This window comes from Rutidosis leptorrhynchoides, chromosome 3, assembly GCF_046630445.1.
Source record: "Rutidosis leptorrhynchoides isolate AG116_Rl617_1_P2 chromosome 3, CSIRO_AGI_Rlap_v1, whole genome shotgun sequence".
In the NCBI taxonomy this organism is placed as follows: Eukaryota; Viridiplantae; Streptophyta; class Magnoliopsida; order Asterales; family Asteraceae; genus Rutidosis; species Rutidosis leptorrhynchoides.
The window spans coordinates 174,502,559-174,508,030 of NC_092335.1; the positions used below are offsets into that span (position 1 = coordinate 174,502,559).

General features: G+C 31.5%; 1 non-coding gene across 1 annotated transcript; it reads left to right on the top strand.

Annotated features, from left to right (window-relative positions):
* Positions 1–2,138: 2,138 nt before the first annotated feature.
* Positions 2,139–2,245, top strand: LOC139903052 (small nucleolar RNA R71). Its single transcript, XR_011777900.1, has one exon. It is a non-coding gene; the product is annotated as a small nucleolar RNA R71 (small nucleolar RNA).
* Positions 2,246–5,472: the final 3,227 nt, after the last annotated feature.

Here is a 5,472-nt window from a genome sequence, read left to right on the forward strand (position 1 = left end):
CCACCTCTTAACCATTCCTCCGGTTTGAAATTTCTGAATTAATACCAACCCAATTTTTATTTAAGAAGTATTCTGAGTTCATACATCTTCTTGCCCATCGATCAATTAATCAACCAAATCGACTGGAATCCATTAACCATATTTTATGAATATAAAAAGGTTTTTAAGATTCATCAACAAACATACACGTCTAGTTGGAGTTTTGAATTTAAAAAAAAAATAAAGAGCAGCAGCAGCAACGAAGCACGATGAACAAACCATTTGGTATTTTAGAATTAAGGCTGTAATGGCTTGTGATTATAAAATGAAACAGGTCATAAATCGTTCATGAAAACTTTCTGAAATATCAATTTAGCTTGAAACATCCAAACAAACTTGAATTTTAATGAAGATCAACCGTTTGACTTTTAAAGTCGAATATTTGACTCAAAAATTCGAGTTTCATAGAAAGAATTGGAACAAGAGGTTTTGCAGATAGATTTACTAGAGGATTTCTAACAAAACTCCTTTATTACATTTTGAAAATTGTTTCAAATTCAAATAATTGAATAAAATATGGACGAACAGAGGTGCCATCTGGGTTCCTTTTATTTTTTGTTTTCTAATTTCAATTGTTTTGGGAAGTTACTGCCATATGTGAGTAGCAAGCGAATAATTGAAGATGGAAAGAATTAACACAGCTGGTCGATTGTCATATATCAGATATGGTCGACAGAATTTGTGAATTAGTCAAGAAGAAAAAAATAAAGTGATGTTGATGTTAAACAGATTTTGTAATTTACCCTATGGATCGAATTTCCCAGCTGGTGACAGTTTAAATTTTGACAATGGTATACTACTGAATCCATGAATTCTTCGGCCTTTATGATTCTGAATATGTAATTATTTATATCAGTATAAATATAACCTTGTATTGTTTATATCTATATCTGTATTTTAGATATATAAAGAAAATATAATAAGATTAATTTTATAACATTAATATTTAATATCAACTTTAATAATAATAATGGAACTAATAATAATAATGATTTTTAATGATGATAATTTTATTCATAATAATACTGTATCAATTTATATATATCAAGTTTCACTTTTCTATGTTATATTAATAATAATTTTTGATATTACTTTTGAAATTACTATAACATTTATTTATAGCTTGTAATTACATTTAACATGTTATTATTACAATTTATTAACTTTATCACATTTACTAGCTATCTAATGTATTACATAATTAATATTTAGATATTTTATGTATTTTACAATATACATGTAATATTATAGAAGTCATATATATATTTATTTTACTAACAACTTCATTGTTTTATATACTACTTTACATATTCAACTCAATTGATTAATTTGTATTTTATTTTTCATACCTAATTCTAATGTTTCAGTTGTATTTTACTATTTCCCATTATTATATATACTTTTGTTATATTATATTATACGTACCCTTATATTTACACACAATTGTTTGTGAATCATCGAGCACAGTCTAAAGGTAAAATGTATACATGAAACAGTTCAAACTTTCTGAGACTCATCATTACAGACTTTGCTTATCGTGTCGGAAACATATTAAGATTAAGTTTAAATTTGGTCGAAAATTCCCGGGTCGTCACAAAATCCAGGCACCTCCTTATGCCCATATTCCACCTGAGACAATTTGTGGCCCAGGCCAGGCGCCTACATGCACCCACCAGCCGCCTCCTTGCGGCTGAGTTCCAGTTTTCGCATTTTTTCCTTGTTTTAACCCCCGTTTTCGAGTTTCGTCTTGACTTGTTGCCCATCATGAAAACCTTATAAAACAACTTTTTAAACTAAAAATGCACGAGTAAAATCCATCTCTTAATATCAAATACAATCGGTATTTATGAACCGATCAATTGTTCAAACTTGCAAGCGTCACTTGTCCATTATCACTCTCGACTTGTGCTATACTTTTCCTTGTTAAATCTCACGGTGAAGGTGCCCATTCATATGTGTTGACCGAGATGTCTTCTAACATAATTTCGGCTGCATTTGGTGATTTGTACATAAATACCCCACCGGATGAAGAATCAAGATATTGCTTCGTCAAAGTATTACAACCCCGATAAAATGTATTGATGTACTCCTTCTTCGTCAAACCATGCAGTGGGCAAGCTCTTAGTAGCTTCTTGAATCGTACCCATGCATCATACAAACTCTCATCACCCCGTTGGGTGAACCCATTAATCTCCATTCTTAATCGCTCAACTTTCGACGGTGGGAAGAAGTGATTAATAAACTTGTGTTGTTAATTCTTGAAAAGACCTTATGGAATCGGATGGCAAACTTCTCATCCAAGCTTTTGCGTCTCCTTAAAGTGTGAAGGGGAATTTCCTTAACTTAAAAGAGTCATCGGTGACGTTTTTGGTTTTGTAAATATCACAAAGATCATTAAAGTGTTGAATGTGTTCAAACGGATTCTCATCTATCAACCCATGAAAGTATGTATCCTTGATCAACGTGAAAAAGTTACCCTCGATCTTCCAATTACCCGCTTCAATTGGTGGTTTTTTAATAGCCGTTGCTATCAATGTTGGTGCAACCAATCTAGCGTTCCACATTGGTGTGTCATTTGGATCATTTAATAATTCTTGAACAACCGGAGGACCTTGGTTGATTGGATTACCCTCTTCATCGTGAATCGGATTACCGTTTGGATCCATGTCGTCTAAACAAAATGGCAAAGCTTCGAAATTCTTTATTAATACCTCGCTTCTCTACGATTATAAACCCCGTGCACGTGTCTTTCCGGATCGGAGAATGGATGTGTTAAATCTTGATCCTTGTGAGACCTTGTTTTCATACACCAAAGGCACCTATCCTTTAATCACAACATAAACACATGCGGTTTTTCCAAACAAAAATAATATATAAAATGCGAAAAGTAACTACCGTAAGGGTAAACCCCTACGAAAGGATCAAGCAATCAAAAGTTTAAACCAAACACCTAACTAGGCTAACCGCTCCCCTGCAGCGGCGCCAAGAAAGTGTGATGGTGTGATGCTATGCATAACTTTTACCCTCTAAATTTATATATGATTTAAACACTAACAATTAAGCACACACAACTAACGAGTACTTAAAACTCGGTTATTATAGTACTTTAATGCAAGTATTCTTATCAAGTTCGTCCCAAGGGAGTGGTCATAGTCAAGTGTTTGAAACTATCGATTGTCCTAGGGTTTGTTTGATTGGGGGGTTTCAATTGATATTAACTAACAACTAAAATATGTTCAATTAAACAAACTTAAACTAAACAAGTAAACTAGTAGCAAGAAACAAGTAGCAAAGTATTAAGACTTAAATCAAATTAACTAAGAAGTGTTCACTTATTTAATCCTCTTTATGCTTGGCTTGCCCCGTTTTGCCTATTTTGCTATCTCATAAGTTGTTGAACTATTAAATGTTTAGAATCACTTCTAAACCTCAAATCAAATGACACTCTGTGAATTCACATAAGCATTGTATCCTATGATCGAGTTAAGCATGATTTGGTCATTAAGATTGAGCTTGGGTTGAAATCACTTAAAATCCCCAACTATCGAAATCACTTAAGATAATCGGCACTACTATGTTGACTAAAGGCCAGTTGAAAACCAACCTAGATCAAGAACACAATCACTTACAATTCCCTAGCTAGTTGTCTAGATCACCTAAGGTGTTGAAGCACACATTAATTCACTTCTCAAATATAACAACCCTCACTTTTTGACTTCTGAAATTACTGAAATAACCCTAGGGTTTACTGTCTGACTATACGTATTAATTATTTAAGGGTTGTTATATACACAATCAATTTAACGTTGACCAAATAATAAACTTTTATTCGACACTCACTGCTAATTAAAATTTATGCATTTCAGTAATATTATTTATAACTATTAATCTATAAGTAATAAATAAAAAGTGTCATTTATATAAATAATAAAACAATTGGGAACTAAATAAAAATAAATACAAGTCATGAATTAATAAAAAGAAAATAATACTTATCATGTAGTAAATGTAAAAATAATAATAATAATAATAATAATAATAGTAATAATAATGAGACTAAAGAATCTTAAACAATTACATCCTTATGTTGACTAAAAATAAAGTATAAACTAGTACATCCTTATGTTGACTAATTATAAACTAGTACCACCTTTTGTTGACTAAAAAATATAAAACAAAATAAAATCATTAATTAGAACATCCTTATGTTGACTAACACTCTAATACTTGCACTATATAAACTCCTAGTTTCTCATTCACAAATCACACCAAAATCCTCTCTCAAAAACAATCTCTCCCTCTCCCTCTCTTGTGGTATTCGGATCTTCAAGCTTGTTCTTCGTGTTCTTCAAGAATCTTCAAGGAGTTCTTCAAGATTTTTAAGGCTTTGATCTTCCATCTTCATCGTGTTCATCTTTTCTTTGTTAATTATCTTGAATCTTCAAAGGTATAACATAAACCCTAAACTATTTACATAAACTTTAATCTTTGTTAATTCATATTCATATTATAAACTTGTTATTCATAAGTATATACATAAACACTCCTAGATTTATATATACATATATACATGTAAAAAAAAATATTTTTATGTATATATACGAATTATATATACATATACATATTAAGACCTTAAACCCTAATACTAATTATACTAGTACTTAACATGTATACACTATTACTATTACTAGCACCTATAACCTACTACTTATATTGTAGCACAAAAATATTTTGGGATATGTATTAGAGATGTATAGATCTTCGAACTTTCTTGACGAATGGTTTCTACGAGATTCTAGGCAGAGGGTTTGGATTTCCGATTTAAAGGGTCCTATGGCTCAAGCCCCTAGATCTAAATTAGCCATTCGAAGGGAAAGGGGTGATTGGAAGCTTATCTAATACGGCAAGTATCCTAAAATGAAAAACACTCATAAAAGTATAAACTCTCTAGTCATAGAAACTTAGTAAAATAAGAAACTTTCTAAAAATGGAAACTTTATAAAAATAGTAACTTACTAGGAATAGAAACTTAGTAAAACAAACTATACTTAAACACATACTTAAACTTAAACATGGGCAAAACACTTAACTACTCTTAAATGTCAATAGGTTGACTTTCCTGCTCACTCGTTCAACTCTTTATTTCGAGGAATAACTCTCTCTCTACTTACTAAGGTGACTTTCATAGCCCCACTCTTATTGCTATAGCACTTTTTATACTTACTGGGGTGAGACACATGCTGCTTTTATACTTTAAACAACTTAGACACAAGTACGAACCTAAACTGTACTATGACTAGCTTATGCTACTAAGACCCCACAGTGATATTTTTTAATTGCTTTCAGGATAAGGCATTCTTAATTATTGGGGGTAGGCCTATCGGGAGTAACGTCCCCGATACATTTGACCGTGATGTCTTTGTATTACTTAAT